This window comes from Ranitomeya imitator, chromosome 9 (genome assembly GCF_032444005.1).
Source record: "Ranitomeya imitator isolate aRanImi1 chromosome 9, aRanImi1.pri, whole genome shotgun sequence".
Classification (NCBI taxonomy): Eukaryota; Metazoa; Chordata; class Amphibia; order Anura; family Dendrobatidae; genus Ranitomeya; species Ranitomeya imitator.
The window spans coordinates 9237722-9257467 of record NC_091290.1 but is presented as its reverse complement, the minus strand read 5'-3'; the positions used below and the strand labels follow the sequence as shown (position 1 = coordinate 9257467).

General features: G+C 45.4%; 1 protein-coding gene across 2 annotated transcripts in view; it reads left to right on the top strand.

The window, feature by feature from the left end:
* DGKZ (diacylglycerol kinase zeta) overlaps nucleotides 1-19746 on the top strand; it is a 172992-nt gene that overhangs the window by 50037 nt on the left and 103209 nt on the right. The window lies entirely within an intron of this gene.

Below are 19746 nucleotides of genomic sequence, written 5' to 3'. Positions count from 1 at the left end.
CTCCTTCCTCCCATCACACATGTTGCTGTACATTTTCCTTTTTTTGCCCTTGTTTTCCCGGTCACTCTGCTCCTTCCTCCCCATCACACATGTTGCTGTACATTTTCCTTTTTTGCACTTGTTTCCCTGGTCACTCTGCTCCTTCCTCCCATCACATGTTGCTGTACATTTTCCTTTTTTGCACTTGTTTCCCTGGTCACTCTGCTCCTTCCTCCCATCACACATGTTGCTGTACATTTTCCTTTTTTGCACTTGTTTCCCTGGTCACTCTGCTCCTTCCTCCCATCACACATGTTGCTGTACATTTTCCTTTTTTGCACTTGTTTCCCTGGTCACTCTGCTCCTTCCTCCCATCACACATGTTGCTGTACATTTTCATTTTTTGCACTTGTTTCCCTGGTCACTCTGCTCCTTCCTCCCATCACACATGTTGCTGTACATTTTACTTTTTTTGCCCTTGTTTCCCCGGTCACTCTGCTCCTTTCTCCAATCACACATGTTGCTGTACATTTTCCTTTTTTGCACTTGTTTCCCTGACCACTCTGCTCCTTCCTCCCATTACACATGTTGCTGTACATTTTCCTTTTTTGCACTTGTTTTCCTGGTCAAATTGCTCCTTCCTCCCATTACACATGTTGCTGTACATTTTCCTTTTTTGCACTTGTTTCCCTGGTCACTCTGCTCCTTCCTCCCCATCACACATGATGCTGTACATTTTCCTTTTTTGCACTTGTTTCCCTGGTCACTCTGCTCCTTCCTCCCATCACACATGTTGCTGTACATTTTCCTTTTTTGCACTTGTTTCCCTGGTCACACTGTTCCTTCTTCCCATCACACATGTTGCTGTACATTTTCCTTTTTTGCACTTGTTTCCCTGTTCACACTGCTCCTTCCTCCCATCACACATGTTGCTGTACATTTTCCTTTTTTGCACTTGTTTCCCTGGTCACTCTGCTCCTTCCTCCCATCACACATGTTGCTGTACATTTTCCTTTTTTGCACTTGTTTCCCCGGTCACTCTGCTCCTTCCTCCCATCACACATGTTGCTGTACATTTTCCTTTTTTGCACTTGTTTCCCCGGTCACTCTGCTCCTTCCTCCCGTCACACATGTTGCTGTACATTTTCCTTTTTTGCACTTGTTTTCCTGGTCACTCTGCTCCTTCCTCCCATCACACATGTTGCTGTACATTTTCCTTTTTTGCACTTGTTTCCTGGTCCCTCTGCTCCTTCCTCCCATCACACATGTTGCTGTACATTTTCCTTTCTTGCACTTGTTTCCCTGGTCACACTGCTCCTTCATCCCATCACACATGTTGCTGTACATTTTCCTTTCTTGCACTTGTTTCTCTGGTCACTCTGCTCCTTCCTCCCATCACACATGTTGCTGCACATTTTCCTTTTTTGCATTTGTTTCCCTGGTCACTCTGCTCCTTCCTCCCATCACACATGTTGCTGTACATTTTGCTTTTTTGCACTTGTTTCCCTGGTCACACTGCTCCTTCCTCCCATCACACATGTTGCTGTACATTTTCCTTTTTTGCACTTGTTTCCCTGGTCACTCTGCTCCTTCCTCCCATCACACATGTTGCTGTACATTTTCCTTTTTTGCACTTGTTTTCCTGGTCACACTGCTCCTTCCTCCCATCACACATGTTGCTGTACATTTTCCTTTTTTGCACTTGTTTTCCTGGTCACACTGCTCCTTCCTTCCATCACACATGTTGCTGTACATTTTCCTTTCTTGCACTTGTTTCTCTGGTCACTCTGCTCCTTCCTCCCATCACACATGTTGCTGCACATTTTCCTTTTTTGCACTTGATTCCCTGGTCATTCTGCTCCTTCCTCCCATCACACATGTTGCTGTACATTTTCCTTTCTTGCACTTGTTTCCCTGGTCACACTGCTCCTTCCTCCCATCACACATGTTGCTGTACATTTTCCTTTTTTGCACTTGTTTTCCTGGTCACACTGCTCCTTCCTCCCATCACACATGTTGCTGTACATTTTCCTTTTTTTGCACTTGTTTCCCTGGTCACTCTCCTCCTTCCTCCCATCACACATGTTGCTGTACATTTTCCTTTTTTGCACTTGTTTTCCTGGTCACACTGCTCCTTCCTCCCATCACACATGTTGCTGTACATTTTCCTTTCTTGCACTTGTTTCCCTGGTCACACTGCTCCTTCCTCCCATCACACATGTTGCTGTACATTTTCCTTTCTTGCACTTGTTTCCCTGGTCACACTGCTCCTTCCTCCCATCACACATGTTGCTGTACATTTTCCTTTCTTGCACTTGTTTTCCTGGTCACACTGCTCCTTCCTCCCATCACACATGTTGCTGTACATTTTCCTTTTTTGCACTTGTTTCCCTGGTCACACTGCTCCTTCCTCCCATCACACATGTTGCTGTACATTTTCCTTTCTTGCACTTGTTTCCCTGGTCACACTGCTCCTTCCTCCCATCACACATGTTGCTGTACATTTTCCTTTCTTGCACTTGTTTCCCGGTCACTCTGCTCCTTCCTTCCATCACACATGTTGCTGTACATTTTCCTTTCTTGCACTTGTTTCCCTGGTCACACTGCTCCTTCCTCCCATCACACATGTTGCTGTACATTTTCCTTTTTTGCACTTGTTTCCCTGGTCACTCTGCTCCTTCCTCCCATCACATGTTGCTGTACATTTTCCTTTTTTGCACTTGTTTCCCTGGTCACACTGCTCCTTCCTCCCATCACACATGTTGCTGTACATTTTCCTTTCTTGCACTTGTTTCCCTGGTCACACTGCTCCTTCCTCCCATCACACATGTTGCTGTACATTTTCCTTTTTTGCACTTGTTTCCCTGGTCACATTGCTCCTTCCTCCCATTACACATGTTGCTGTACATTTTCCTTTCTTGCACTTGTTTCCCTGGTCACTCTGCTCCTTCCTCCCATCACACATGTTGCTGTACATTTTCCTTTCTTGCACTTGTTTCCCTGGTCACACTGCTCCTTCCTCCCATCACACATGTTGCTGTACATTTTCCTTTTTTGCACTTGTTTCCCTGGTCACGCTGCTCCTTCCTCCCATCACACATGTTGCTGTACATATTCCTTTTTTGCACTTGTTTCCCTGGTCACGCTGCTCCTTCCTCCTATTACACATGTTGCTGTACATTTTCCTTTTTTGCACTTGTTTCCCTGGTCACACTGCTCCTTCCTCCCATCACACATGTTGCTGTACATTTTCCTTTCTTGCACTTGTTTTCCTGGTCACACTGCTCCTTCCTCCCATCACACATGTTGCTGTACATTTTCCTTTCTTGCACTTGTTTCCCTGGTCACACTGCTCCTTCCTCCCATCACACATGTTGCTGTACATTTTCCTTTCTTGCACTTGTTTCCCTGGTCACACTGCTCCTTCCTCCCATCACACATGTTGCTGTACATTTTCCTTTCTTGCACTTGTTTCCCGGTCACTCTGCTCCTTCCTTCCATCACACATGTTGCTGTACATTTTCCTTTCTTGCACTTGTTTCCCTGGTCACACTGCTCCTTCCTCCCATCACACATGTTGCTGTACATTTTCCTTTTTTGCACTTGTTTCCCTGGTCACTCTGCTCCTTCCTCCCATCACATGTTGCTGTACATTTTCCTTTTTTGCACTTGTTTCCCTGGTCACACTGCTCCTTCCTCCCATCACACATGTTGCTGTACATTTTCCTTTCTTGCACTTGTTTCCCTGGTCACACTGCTCCTTCCTCCCATCACACATGTTGCTGTACATTTTCCTTTTTTGCACTTGTTTCCCTGGTCACATTGCTCCTTCCTCCCATTACACATGTTGCTGTACATTTTCCTTTCTTGCACTTGTTTCCCTGGTCACTCTGCTCCTTCCTCCCATCACACATGTTGCTGTACATTTTCCTTTTTTGCACTTGTTTCCCCGGTCACTCTGCTCCTTCCTCCCATCACACATGTTGCTGTACATTTTCCTTTTTTGCACTTGTTTCCCCGGTCACTCTGCTCCTTCCTCCCGTCACACATGTTGCTGTACATTTTCCTTTTTTGCACTTGTTTTCCTGGTCACTCTGCTCCTTCCTCCCATCACACATGTTGCTGTACATTTTCCTTTTTTGCACTTGTTTCCTGGTCCCTCTGCTCCTTCCTCCCATCACACATGTTGCTGTACATTTTCCTTTCTTGCACTTGTTTCCCTGGTCACACTGCTCCTTCCTCCCATCACACATGTTGCTGTACATTTTCCTTTCTTGCACTTGTTTCTCTGGTCACTCTGCTCCTTCCTCCCATCACACATGTTGCTGCACATTTTCCTTTTTTGCACTTGTTTCCCTGGTCACTCTGCTCCTTCCTCCCATCACACATGTTGCTGTACATTTTGCTTTTTTGCACTTGTTTCCCTGGTCACACTGCTCCTTCCTCCCATCACACATGTTGCTGTACATTTTCCTTTTTTGCACTTGTTTCCCTGGTCACTCTGCTCCTTCCTCCCATCACACATGTTGCTGTACATTTTCCTTTTTTGCACTTGTTTTCCTGGTCACACTGCTCCTTCCTCCCATCACACATGTTGCTGTACATTTTCCTTTTTTGCACTTGTTTTCCTGGTCACACTGCTCCTTCCTTCCATCACACATGTTGCTGTACATTTTCCTTTCTTGCACTTGTTTCTCTGGTCACTCTGCTCCTTCCTCCCATCACACATGTTGCTGCACATTTTCCTTTTTTGCACTTGATTCCCTGGTCATTCTGCTCCTTCCTCCCATCACACATGTTGCTGTACATTTTCCTTTCTTGCATTTGTTTCCCTGGTCACACTGCTCCTTCCTCCCATCACACATGTTGCTGTACATTTTCCTTTTTTGCACTTGTTTTCCTGGTCACACTGCTCCTTCCTCCCATCACACATGTTGCTGTACATTTTCCTTTTTTGCACTTGTTTTCCTGGTCACACTGCTCCTTCCTCCCATCACACATGTTGCTGTACATTTTCCTTTTTTTGCACTTGTTTCCCTGGTCATTCTCCTCCTTCCTCCCATCACACATGTTGCTGTACATTTTCCTTTTTTGCACTTGTTTTCCTGGTCACACTGCTCCTTCCTCCCATCACACATGTTGCTGTACATTTTCCTTTCTTGCACTTGTTTCCCTGGTCACACTGCTCCTTCCTCCCATCACACATGTTGCTGTACATTTTCCTTTCTTGCACTTGTTTCCCTGGTCACACTGCTCCTTCCTCCCATCACACATGTTGCTGTACATTTTCCTTTCTTGCACTTGTTTTCCTGGTCACACTGCTCCTTCCTCCCATCACACATGTTGCTGTACATTTTCCTTTCTTGCACTTGTTTCCCTGGTCACACTGCTCCTTCCTCCCATCACACATGTTGCTGTACATTTTCCTTTCTTGCACTTGTTTCCCTGGTCACACTGCTCCTTCCTCCCATCACACATGTTGCTGTACATTTTCCTTTTTTGCACTTGTTTCCCTGGTCACTCTGCTCCTTCCTCCCATCACATGTTGCTGTACATTTTCCTTTTTTGCACTTGTTTCCCTGGTCACACTGCTCCTTCCTCCCATCACACATGTTGCTGTACATTTTCCTTTTTTGCACTTGTTTCCCTGGTCACACTGCTCCTTCCTCCCATCACACATGTTGCTGTACATTTTCCTTTTTTGCACTTGTTTCCCTGGTCACATTGCTCCTTCCTCCCATTACACATGTTGCTGTACATTTTCCTTTCTTGCACTTGTTTCCCTGGTCACTCTGCTCCTTCCTCCCATCACACATGTTGCTGTACATTTTCCTTTCTTGCACTTGTTTCCCTGGTCACACTGCTCCTTCCTCCCATCACACATGTTGCTGTACATTTTCCTTTTTTGCACTTGTTTCCCTGGTCACGCTGCTCCTTCCTCCCATCACACATGTTGCTGTACATATTCCTTTTTTGCACTTGTTTCCCTGGTCACACTGCTCCTTCCTCCTATTACACATGTTGCTGTACATTTTCCTTTTTTGCACTTGTTTCCCTGGTCACACTGCTCCTTCCTCCCATCACACATGTTGCTGTACATTTTCCTTTCTTGCACTTGTTTTCCTGGTCACACTGCTCCTTCCTCCCATCACACATGTTGCTGTACATTTTCCTTTCTTGCACTTGTTTCCCTGGTCACACTGCTCCTTCCTCCCATCACACATGTTGCTGTACATTTTCCTTTCTTGCACTTGTTTCCCTGGTCACACTGCTCCTTCCTCCCATCACACATGTTGCTGTACATTTTCCTTTCTTGCACTTGTTTCCCGGTCACTCTGCTCCTTCCTTCCATCACACATGTTGCTGTACATTTTCCTTTCTTGCACTTGTTTCCCTGGTCACACTGCTCCTTCCTCCCATCACACATGTTGCTGTACATTTTCCTTTTTTGCACTTGTTTCCCTGGTCACTCTGCTCCTTCCTCCCATCACATGTTGCTGTACATTTTCCTTTTTTGCACTTGTTTCCCTGGTCACACTGCTCCTTCCTCCCATCACACATGTTGCTGTACATTTTCCTTTCTTGCACTTGTTTCCCTGGTCACACTGCTCCTTCCTCCCATCACACATGTTGCTGTACATTTTCCTTTTTTGCACTTGTTTCCCTGGTCACATTGCTCCTTCCTCCCATTACACATGTTGCTGTACATTTTCCTTTCTTGCACTTGTTTCCCTGGTCACTCTGCTCCTTCCTCCCATCACACATGTTGCTGTACATTTTCCTTTCTTGCACTTGTTTCCCTGGTCACACTGCTCCTTCCTCCCATCACACATGTTGCTGTACATTTTCCTTTTTTGCACTTGTTTCCCTGGTCACGCTGCTCCTTCCTCCCATCACACATGTTGCTGTACATATTCCTTTTTTGCACTTGTTTCCCTGGTCACGCTGCTCCTTCCTCCTATTACACATGTTGCTGTACATTTTCCTTTTTTGCACTTGTTTCCCTGGTCACACTGCTCCTTCCTCCCATCACACATGTTGCTGTACATTTTCCTTTTTTGCACTTGTTTCCCTGGTCACTCTGCTCCTTCCTCCCATCACATGTTGCTGTACATTTTCCTTTTTTGCACTTGTTTCCCCGGTCACTCTGCTCCTTCCTCCCATCACATGTTGCTGTACATTTTCCTTTTTTGCACTTGTTTCCCTGGTCACTCTGCTCCTTCCTCCCATCACATATGTTGCTGTACATTTTCCTTTTTTGCACTTGTTTCCCCGGTCACACTGCTCCTTCCTCCCATCACATATGTTGCTGTACATTTTCCTTTTTTGCACTTTTTTCCCTGGTCACACTGCTCCTTCCTCCCCATCACACATGTTGCTGTACATTTTCCTTTTTTTGCCCTTGTTTTCCCGGTCACTCTGCTCCTTCCTCCCCATCACACATGTTGCTGTACATTTTCCTTTTTTGCACTTGTTTCCCTGGTCACTCTGCTCCTTCCTCCCATCACATGTTGCTGTACATTTTCCTTTTTTGCACTTGTTTCCCTGGTCACTCTGCTCCTTCCTCCCATCACACATGTTGCTGTACATTTTCCTTTTTTGCACTTGTTTCCCTGGTCACTCTGCTCCTTCCTCCCATCACACATGTTGCTGTACATTTTCCTTTTTTGCACTTGTTTCCCTGGTCACTCTGCTCCTTCCTCCCATCACACATGTTGCTGTACATTTTCATTTTTTGCACTTGTTTCCCTGGTCACTCTCCTCCTTCCTCCCATCACACATGTTGCTGTACATTTTACTTTTTTTGCCCTTGTTTCCCCGGTCACTCTGCTCCTTTCTCCAATCACACATGTTGCTGTACATTTTCCTTTTTTGCACTTGTTTCCCTGACCACTCTGCTCCTTCCTCCCATTACACATGTTGCTGTACATTTTCCTTTTTTGCACTTGTTTCCCTGGTCACATTGCTCCTTCCTCCCATTACACATGTTGCTGTACATTTTCCTTTTTTGCACTTGTTTCCCTGGTCACTCTGCTCCTTCCTCCCCATCACACATGATGCTGTACATTTTCCTTTTTTGCACTTGTTTCCCTGGTCACTCTGCTCCTTCCTCCCATCACACATGTTGCTGTACATTTTCCTTTTTTGCACTTTTTTCCCTGGTCACACTGCTCCTTCCTCCCATTACACATGTTGCTGTACATTTTCCTTTTTTGCACTTGTTTCCCTGGTCACATTGCTCCTTCCTCCCATTACACATGTTGCTGTACATTTTTTTTTTTTTGCACTTGTTTCCCTGGTCACTCTGCTCCTTCCTCCCATCACACATGTTGCTGTACATTTTCCTTTTTTGCACTTGTTTCCCTGGTCACTCTGCTCCTTCCTCCCATCACACATGTTGCTGTACATTTTCATTTTTTGCACTTGTTTCCCTGGTCACTCTGCTCCTTCCTCCCATCACACATGTTGCTGTACATTTTACTTTTTTTGCCCTTGTTTCCCCGGTCACTCTGCTCCTTTCTCCAATCACACATGTTGCTGTACATTTTCCTTTTTTGCACTTGTTTCCCTGGCCACTCTGCTCCTTCCTCCCATTACACATGTTGCTGTACATTTTCCTTTTTTGCACTTGTTTCCCTGGTCACATTGCTCCTTCCTCCCATTACACATGTTGCTGTACATTTTCCTTTTTTGCACTTGTTTCCCTGGTCACTCTGCTCCTTCCTCCCCATCACACATGATGCTGTACATTTTCCTTTTTTGCACTTGTTTCCCTGGTCACTCTGCTCCTTCCTCCCATCACACATGTTGCTGTACATTTTCCTTTTTTGCACTTGTTTCCCTGGTCACACTGCTCCTTCTTCCCATCACACATGTTGCTGTACATTTTCCTTTTTTGCACTTGTTTCCCTGTTCACACTGCTCCTTCCTCCCATCACACATGTTGCTGTACATTTTCCTTTTTTGCACTTGTTTCCCTGGTCACTCTGCTCCTTCCTCCCATCACACATGTTGCTGTACATTTTCCTTTTTTGCACTTGTTTCCCCGGTCACTCTGCTCCTTCCTCCCATCACACATGTTGCTGTACATTTTCCTTTTTTGCACTTGTTTCCCCGGTCACTCTGCTCCTTCCTCCTGTCACACATGTTGCTGTACATTTTCCTTTTTTGCACTTGTTTTCCTGGTCACTCTGCTCCTTCCTCCCATCACACATGTTGCTGTACATTTTCCTTTTTTGCACTTGTTTCCTGGTCCCTCTGCTCCTTCCTCCCATCACACATGTTGCTGTACATTTTCCTTTCTTGCACTTGTTTCCCTGGTCACACTGCTCCTTCCTCCCATCACACATGTTGCTGTACATTTTCCTTTCTTGCACTTGTTTCTCTGGTCACTCTGCTCCTTCCTCCCATCACACATGTTGCTGCACATTTTCCTTTTTTGCACTTGTTTCCCTGGTCACTCTGCTCCTTCCTCCCATCACACATGTTGCTGTACATTTTGCTTTTTTGCACTTGTTTCCCTGGTCACACTGCTCCTTCCTCCCATCACACATGTTGCTGTACATTTTCCTTTTTTGCACTTGTTTCCCTGGTCACTCTGCTCCTTCCTCCCATCAGACATGTTGCTGTACATTTTCCTTTTTTGCACTTGTTTTCCTGGTCACACTGCTCCTTCCTCCCATCACACATGTTGCTGTACATTTTCCTTTTTTGCACTTGTTTTCCTGGTCACACTGCTCCTTCCTTCCATCACACATGTTGCTGTACATTTTCCTTTCTTGCACTTGTTTCTCTGGTCACTCTGCTCCTTCCTCCCATCACACATGTTGCTGCACATTTTCCTTTTTTGCACTTGATTCCCTGGTCATTCTGCTCCTTCCTCCCATCACACATGTTGCTGTACATTTTCCTTTCTTGCACTTGTTTCCCTGGTCACACTGCTCCTTCCTCCCATCACACATGTTGCTGTACATTTTCCTTTTTTGCACTTGTTTTCCTGGTCACACTGCTCCTTCCTCCCATCACACATGTTGCTGTACATTTTCCTTTTTTGCACTTGTTTTCCTGGTCACACTGCTCCTTCCTCCCATCACACATGTTGCTGTACATTTTCCTTTTTTTGCACTTGTTTCCCTGGTCACTCTCCTCCTTCCTCCCATCACACATGTTGCTGTACATTTTCCTTTTTTGCACTTGTTTTCCTGGTCACACTGCTCCTTCCTCCCATCACACATGTTGCTGTACATTTTCCTTTCTTGCACTTGTTTCCCTGGTCACACTGCTCCTTCCTCCCATCACACATGTTGCTGTACATTTTCCTTTCTTGCACTTGTTTCCCTGGTCACACTGCTCCTTCCTCCCATCACACATGTTGCTGTACATTTTCCTTTCTTGCACTTGTTTTCCTGGTCACACTGCTCCTTCCTCCCATCACACATGTTGCTGTACATTTTCCTTTCTTGCACTTGTTTCCCTGGTCACACTGCTTCTTCCTCCCATCACACATGTTGCTGTACATTTTCCTTTCTTGCACTTGTTTCCCTGGTCACACTGCTCCTTCCTCCCATCACACATGTTGCTGTACATTTTCCTTTCTTGCACTTGTTTCCCGGTCACTCTGCTCCTTCCTTCCATCACACATGTTGCTGTACATTTTCCTTTCTTGCACTTGTTTCCCTGGTCACACTGCTCCTTCCTCCCATCACACATGTTGCTGTACATTTTCCTTTTTTGCACTTGTTTCCCTGGTCACTCTGCTCCTTCCTCCCATCACATGTTGCTGTACATTTTCCTTTTTTGCACTTGTTTCCCTGGTCACACTGCTCCTTCCTCCCATCACACATGTTGCTGTACATTTTCCTTTCTTGCACTTGTTTCCCTGGTCACACTGCTCCTTCCTCCCATCACACATGTTGCTGTACATTTTCCTTTTTTGCACTTGTTTCCCTGGTCACATTGCTCCTTCCTCCCATTACACATGTTGCTGTACATTTTCCTTTCTTGCACTTGTTTCCCTGGTCACTCTGCTCCTTCCTCCCATCACACATGTTGCTGTACATTTTCCTTTCTTGCACTTGTTTCCCTGGTCACACTGCTCCTTCCTCCCATCACACATGTTGCTGTACATTTTCCTTTTTTGCACTTGTTTCCCTGGTCACTCTGCTCCTTCCTCCCATCACATGTTGCTGTACATTTTCCTTTTTTGCACTTGTTTCCCTGGTCACACTGCTCCTTCCTCCCATCACACATGTTGCTGTACATTTTCCTTTCTTGCACTTGTTTCCCTGGTCACACTGCTCCTTCCTCCCATCACACATGTTGCTGTACATTTTCCTTTTTTGCACTTGTTTCCCTGGTCACATTGCTCCTTCCTCCCATTACACATGTTGCTGTACATTTTCCTTTCTTGCACTTGTTTCCCTGGTCACTCTGCTCCTTCCTCCCATCACACATGTTGCTGTACATTTTCCTTTCTTGCACTTGTTTCCCTGGTCACACTGCTCCTTCCTCCCATCACACATGTTGCTGTACATTTTCCTTTTTTGCACTTGTTTCCCTGGTCACGCTGCTCCTTCCTCCCATCACACATGTTGCTGTACATATTCCTTTTTTGCACTTGTTTCCCTGGTCACACTGCTCCTTCCTCCTATTACACATGTTGCTGTACATTTTCCTTTTTTGCACTTGTTTCCCTGGTCACACTGCTCCTTCCTCCCATCACACATGTTGCTGTACATTTTCCTTTCTTGCACTTGTTTTCCTGGTCACACTGCTCCTTCCTCCCATCACACATGTTGCTGTACATTTTCCTTTCTTGCACTTGTTTCCCTGGTCACACTGCTCCTTCCTCCCATCACACATGTTGCTGTACATTTTCCTTTCTTGCACTTGTTTCCCTGGTCACACTGCTCCTTCCTCCCATCACACATGTTGCTGTACATTTTCCTTTCTTGCACTTGTTTCCCGGTCACTCTGCTCCTTCCTTCCATCACACATGTTGCTGTACATTTTCCTTTCTTGCACTTGTTTCCCTGGTCACACTGCTCCTTCCTCCCATCACACATGTTGCTGTACATTTTCCTTTTTTGCACTTGTTTCCCTGGTCACTCTGCTCCTTCCTCCCATCACATGTTGCTGTACATTTTCCTTTTTTGCACTTGTTTCCCTGGTCACACTGCTCCTTCCTCCCATCACACATGTTGCTGTACATTTTCCTTTCTTGCACTTGTTTCCCTGGTCACACTGCTCCTTCCTCCCATCACACATGTTGCTGTACATTTTCCTTTTTTGCACTTGTTTCCCTGGTCACATTGCTCCTTCCTCCCATTACACATGTTGCTGTACATTTTCCTTTCTTGCACTTGTTTCCCTGGTCACTCTGCTCCTTCCTCCCATCACACATGTTGCTGTACATTTTCCTTTCTTGCACTTGTTTCCCTGGTCACACTGCTCCTTCCTCCCATCACACATGTTGCTGTACATTTTCCTTTTTTGCACTTGTTTCCCTGGTCACGCTGCTCCTTCCTCCCATCACACATGTTGCTGTACATATTCCTTTTTTGCACTTGTTTCCCTGGTCACACTGCTCCTTCCTCCTATTACACATGTTGCTGTACATTTTCCTTTTTTGCACTTGTTTCCCTGGTCACACTGCTCCTTCCTCCCATCACACATGTTGCTGTACATTTTCCTTTTTTGCACTTGTTTCCCTGGTCACTCTGCTCCTTCCTCCCATCACATGTTGCTGTACATTTTCCTTTTTTGCACTTGTTTCCCCGGTCACTCTGCTCCTTCCTCCCATCACATGTTGCTGTACATTTTCCTTTTTTGCACTTGTTTCCCTGGTCACTCTGCTCCTTCCTCCCATCACATATGTTGCTGTACATTTTCCTTTTTTGCACTTGTTTCCCCGGTCACACTGCTCCTTCCTCCCATCACATATGTTGCTGTACATTTTCCTTTTTTGCACTTTTTTCCCTGGTCACACTGCTCCTTCCTCCCCATCACACATGTTGCTGTACATTTTCCTTTTTTTGCCCTTGTTTTCCCGGTCACTCTGCTCCTTCCTCCCCATCACACATGTTGCTGTACATTTTCCTTTTTTGCACTTGTTTCCCTGGTCACTCTGCTCCTTCCTCCCATCACATGTTGCTGTACATTTTCCTTTTTTGCACTTGTTTCCCTGGTCACTCTGCTCCTTCCTCCCATCACACATGTTGCTGTACATTTTCCTTTTTTGCACTTGTTTCCCTGGTCACTCTGCTCCTTCCTCCCATCACACATGTTGCTGTACATTTTCCTTTTTTGCACTTGTTTCCCTGGTCACTCTGCTCCTTCCTCCCATCACACATGTTGCTGTATATTTTCATTTTTTGCACTTGTTTCCCTGGTCACTCTGCTCCTTCCTCCCATCACACATGTTGCTGTACATTTTACTTTTTTTGCCCTTGTTTCCCCGGTCACTCTGCTCCTTTCTCCAATCACACATGTTGCTGTACATTTTCCTTTTTTGCACTTGTTTCCCTGACCACTCTGCTCCTTCCTCCCATTACACATGTTGCTGTACATTTTCCTTTTTTGCACTTGTTTCCCTGGTCACATTGCTCCTTCCTCCCATTACACATGTTGCTGTACATTTTCCTTTTTTGCACTTGTTTCCCTGGTCACTCTGCTCCTTCCTCCCCATCACACATGATGCTGTACATTTTCCTTTTTTGCACTTGTTTCCCTGGTCACTCTGCTCCTTCCTCCCATCACACATGTTGCTGTACATTTTCCTTTTTTGCACTTGTTTCCCTGGTCACACTGCTCCTTCCTCCCATTACACATGTTGCTGTACATTTTCCTTTTTTGCACTTGTTTCCCTGGTCACATTGCTCCTTCCTCCCATTACACATGTTGCTGTACATTTTTTTTTTTTGCACTTGTTTCCCTGGTCACTCTGCTCCTTCCTCCCATCACACATGTTGCTGTACATTTTCCTTTTTTGCACTTGTTTCCCTGGTCACTCTGCTCCTTCCTCCCATCACACATGTTGCTGTACATTTTCATTTTTTGCACTTGTTTCCCTGGTCACTCTGCTCCTTCCTCTCATCACACATGTTGCTGTACATTTTACTTTTTTTGCCCTTGTTTCCCCGGTCACTCTGCTCCTTTCTCCAATCACACATGTTGCTGTACATTTTCCTTTTTTGCACTTGTTTCCCTGGCCACTCTGCTCCTTCCTCCCATTACACATGTTGCTGTACATTTTCCTTTTTTGCACTTGTTTCCCTGGTCACATTGCTCCTTCCTCCCATTACACATGTTGCTGTACATTTTCCTTTTTTGCACTTGTTTCCCTGGTCACTCTGCTCCTTCCTCCCCATCACACATGATGCTGTACATTTTCCTTTTTTGCACTTGTTTCCCTGGTCACTCTGCTCCTTCCTCCCATCACACATGTTGCTGTACATTTTCCTTTTTTGCACTTGTTTCCCTGGTCACACTGCTCCTTCTTCCCATCACACATGTTGCTGTACATTTTCCTTTTTTGCACTTGTTTCCCTGTTCACACTGCTCCTTCCTCCCATCACACATGTTGCTGTACATTTTCCTTTTTTGCACTTGTTTCCCTGGTCACTCTGCTCCTTCCTCCCATCACACATGTTGCTGTACATTTTCCTTTTTTGCACTTGTTTCCCCGGTCACTCTGCTCCTTCCTCCCATCACACATGTTGCTGTACATTTTCCTTTTTTGCACTTGTTTCCCCGGTCACTCTGCTCCTTCCTCCCATCACACATGTTGCTGTACATTTTCCTTTTTTGCACTTGTTTCCCCGGTCACTCTGCTCCTTCCTCCCGTCACACATGTTGCTGTACATTTTCCTTTTTTGCACTTGTTTTCCTGGTCACTCTGCTCCTTCCTCCCATCACACATGTTGCTGTACATTTTCCTTTTTTGCACTTGTTTCCTGGTCCCTCTGCTCCTTCCTCCCATCACACATGTTGCTGTACATTTTCCTTTCTTGCACTTGTTTCCCTGGTCACACTGCTCCTTCCTCCCATCACACATGTTGCTGTACATTTTCCTTTCTTGCACTTGTTTCTCTGGTCACTCTGCTCCTTCCTCCCATCACACATGTTGCTGCACATTTTCCTTTTTTGCACTTGTTTCCCTGGTCACTCTGCTCCTTCCTCCCATCACACATGTTGCTGTACATTTTGCTTTTTTGCACTTGTTTCCCTGGTCACACTGCTCCTTCCTCCCATCACACATGTTGCTGTACATTTTCCTTTTTTGCACTTGTTTCCCTGGTCACTCTGCTCCTTCCTCCCATCACACATGTTGCTGTACATTTTCCTTTTTTGCACTTGTTTTCCTGGTCACACTGCTCCTTCCTCCCATCACACATGTTGCTGTACATTTTCCTTTTTTGCACTTGTTTTCCTGGTCACACTGCTCCTTCCTTCCATCACACATGTTGCTGTACATTTTCCTTTCTTGCACTTGTTTCTCTGGTCACTCTGCTCCTTCCTCCCATCACACATGTTGCTGCACATTTTCCTTTTTTGCACTTGATTCCCTGGTCATTCTGCTCCTTCCTCCCATCACACATGTTGCTGTACATTTTCCTTTCTTGCACTTGTTTCCCTGGTCACACTGCTCCTTCCTCCCATCACACATGTTGCTGTACATTTTCCTTTTTTGCACTTGTTTTCCTGGTCACACTGCTCCTTCCTCCCATCACACATGTTGCTGTACATTTTCCTTTTTTGCACTTGTTTTCCTGGTCACACTGCTCCTTCCTCCCATCACACATGTTGCTGTACATTTTCCTTTTTTTGCACTTGTTTCCCTGGTCACTCTCCTCCTTCCTCCCATCACACATGTTGCTGTACATTTTCCTTTTTTGCACTTGTTTTCCTGGTCACACTGCTCCTTCCTCCCATCACACATGTTGCTGTACATTTTCCTTTCTTGCACTTGTTTCCCTGGTCACACTGCTCCTTCCTCCCATCACACATGTTGCTGTACATTTTCCTTTCTTGCACTTGTTTCCCTGGTCACACTGCTCCTTCCTCCCATCACACATGTTGCTGTACATTTTCCTTTCTTGCACTTGTTTTCCTGGTCACACTGCTCCTTCCTCCCATCACACATGTTGCTGTACATTTTCCTTTCTTGCACTTGTTTCCCTGGTCACACTGCTCCTTCCTCCCATCACACATGTTGCTGTACATTTTCCTTTCTTGCACTTGTTTCCCTGGTCACACTGCTCCTTCCTCCCATCACACATGTTGCTGTACATTTTCCTTTCTTGCACTTGTTTCCCGGTCACTCTGCTCCTTCCTTCCATCACACATGTTGCTGTACATTTTCCTTTCTTGCACTTGTTTCCCTGGTCACACTGCTCCTTCCTCCCATCACACATGTTGCTGTACATTTTCCTTTTTTGCACTTGTTTCCCTGGTCACTCTGCTCCTTCCTCCCATCACATGTTGCTGTACATTTTCCTTTTTTGCACTTGTTTCCCTGGTCACTCTGCTCCTTCCTCCCATCACATGTTGCTGTACATTTTCCTTTTTTGCACTTGTTTCCCTGGTCACACTGCTCCTTCCTCCCATCACACATGTTGCTGTACATTTTCCTTTTTTGCACTTGTTTCCCTGGTCACATTGCTACTTCCTCCCATTACACATGTTGCTGTACATTTTCCTTTCTTGCACTTGTTTCCCTGGTCACACTGCTCCTTCCTCCCATCACACATGTTGCTGTACATTTTCCTTTTTTGCACTTGTTTCCCTGGTCACTCTGCTCCTTCCTCCCATCACATGTTGCTGTACATTTTCCTTTTTTGCACTTGTTTCCCTGGTCACTCTGCTCCTTCCTCCTATTACACATGTTGCTGTACATTTTCCTTTTTTGCACTTGTTTCCCTGGTCACTCTGCTCCTTCCTCCCATCACACATGTTGCTGTACATTTTCCTTTTTTGCACTTGTTTCCCTGGTCACTCTGCTCCTTCCTCCTATTACACATGTTGCTGTACATTTTCCTTTTTTGCACTTGTTTCCCTGGTCACGCTGCTCCTTCCTCCCATCACACATGTTGCTGTACATTTTCCTTTTTTGCACTTGTTTCCCTGGTCACTCTGCTCCTTCCTCCTATTACACATGTTGCTGTACATTTTCCTTTTTTGCACTTGTTTCCCTGGTCACTCTGCTCCTTCCTCCCCATCACACATGTTGCTGTACATTTTCCTTTTTTGCACTTGTTTCCCTGGTCACTCTGCTCCTTCCTCCCATCACACATATTGCTGTACATTTTCCTTTTTTGCACTTGTTTCCCTGGTCACACTGCTCCTTCATCCCATTACACATGTTGCTGTACATTTTCCTTTTTTGCACTTGTTTCCTGGTCACTCTGCTCCTTCCTCCCATCACACATGTTGCTGCACATTTTCCTTTTTTTGCACTTGTTTCCCTGGTCACTCTGCTCCTTCCTCCCATTACACATGTTGCTGTACATTTTCCGTTTTTGCACTTGTTTCCCTGGTCACACTGCTCCTTCCTCCCATTACACATGTTGCTGTACATTTTCCTCTTTTGCACTTGTTTCCCTGGTCACTCTGCTCCTTCCTCCCATCACACATGTTGCTGTACATTTTCCTTTTTTGCACTTGTTCCCTGGTCACACTGCTCCTTCCTCCTATTACACATGTAGCTGTACATTTTCCTTTTTTGCACTTGTTTTCCTGGTCACACTGCTCCTTCCTCCCATCACACATGTTGCTGTACATTTTCCTTTTTTGCACTTGTTTCCTGGTCACTCTGCTCCTTCCTCCCATCACACATGTTGCTGTACATTTTCCTTTTTTTGCACTTGTTTCCCTGGTCACTCTGCTCCTTCCTCCCATCACACATGCAGCTGTACATTTTCCTTTTTTGCACTTGTTTTCCTGGTCACATTGCTCCTTCCTCCCATCACACATGTTGCTGTACATTTTCCTTTTTTGCACTTGTTTCCTGGTCACTCTGCTCCTTCCTCCCATCACACATGTTGCTGCACATTTTCCTTTTTTGCACTTGTTTCCCTGGTCACTCTGCTCCTTCCTCCCATCACACATGTTGCTGCACATTTTCCTTTTTTGCACTTGTTTCCCTGGTCACTCTGCTCCTTCCTCCCATCACACATGTAGCTGTACATTTTCCTTTTTTGCACTTGTTTTCCTGGTCACACTGCTCCTTCCTCCCATCACACATGTTGCTGTACATTTTCCTTTGTTGCACTTGTTTCCTTGGTCACTCTGCTACTTCCTCCCCATCACACATGATGCTGTACATTTTCCTTTTTTGCACTTGTTTCCCTGGTCACACTGCTCCTTCCTCCCATCACACATGTTGCTGTACATTTTCCTTTTTTGCACTTGTTTCCCTGGTCACTCTGCTCCTTCCTCCTATTACACATGTTGCTGTACATTTTCCTTTTTGCACTTGTTTCCCTGGTCACACTGCTCCTTCCTCCTATTACACATGTTGCTGTACATTTTCCTTTTTTGCACTTGTTTCCCTGGTCACTCTGCTCCTTCCTCCCATCACACATGTTGCTGTACATTTTCCTTTTTTGCACTTGTTTCCCTGGTCACACTGCTCCTTCCTCCTATTACACATGTTGCTGAACATTTTCCTTTTTTGCACTTGTTTTCCTGGTCACCCTGCTCCTTCCTCCCATCACACATGTTGCTGTACATTTTCCTTTTTTGCACTTCTTTCCCTGGTCACACTGCTCCTTCCTCCCATCACACATGTTGCTGTACATTTTCCTGTTTTGCACTTGTTTCTCTGGTCACTCTGCTCCTTCCTCCCATCACACATGTTGCTGTACATTTTCCTTTTTTGCACTTCTTTCCCTGGTCACTCTGCTCCTTCCTCCCATCACACATGTTCCTGCACATTTTCCTTTTTTGCACTTGTTTCCCTGGTCACTCTGCTCCTTCCTCCTATTACACATGTTGCTGTACATTTTCCTTTTTTGCACTTGTTTCCCCGGTCACTCTGCTCCTTCCTCCTATTACACATGTTGCTGTACATTTTCCTTTTTTGCATTTGTTTCCCTGGTCACTCTGCTCCTTCCTCCTATTACACATGTTGCTGTACATTTTCCTTTTTTGCACTTGTTTCCCTGGTCACACTGCTCCTTCCTCCCATCACACATGTTGCTGTACATTTTCCTTTTTTGCATTTGTTTCCCTGGTCACTCTGCTCCTTCCTCCTATTACACATGTTGCTGTACATTTTCCTTTTTTGCACTTGTTTCCCTGGTCACACTGCTCCTTCCTCCCATCACACATGTTGCTGTACGTTTTCCTTTTTTGCACTTGTTTCCCTGGTCACTCTGCTCCTTCCTCCCATCACACATGTTGCTGTACGTTTTCCTTTTTTGCACTTGTTTCCCTGGTCACGCTGCTCCTTCCTCCCATCACACATGTTGCTGTACGTTTTCCTTTTTTGCACTTGTTTCCCTGGTCACTCTGCTCCTTCCTCCCATCACACATGTTGCTGTACGTTTTCCTTTTTTGCACTTGTTTCCCTGGTCACGCTGCTCCTTCCTCCCATCACACATGTTGCTGTACATTTTCCTTTTTTGCACTTGTTTCCCTGGTCACTCTGCTCCTTCCTCCTATTACACATGTTGCTGTACATTTTCCTTTTTTGCACTTGTTTCCCTGGTCACACTGCTCCTTCCTCCTATTACACATGTTGCTGTACGTTTTCCTTTTTTGCAC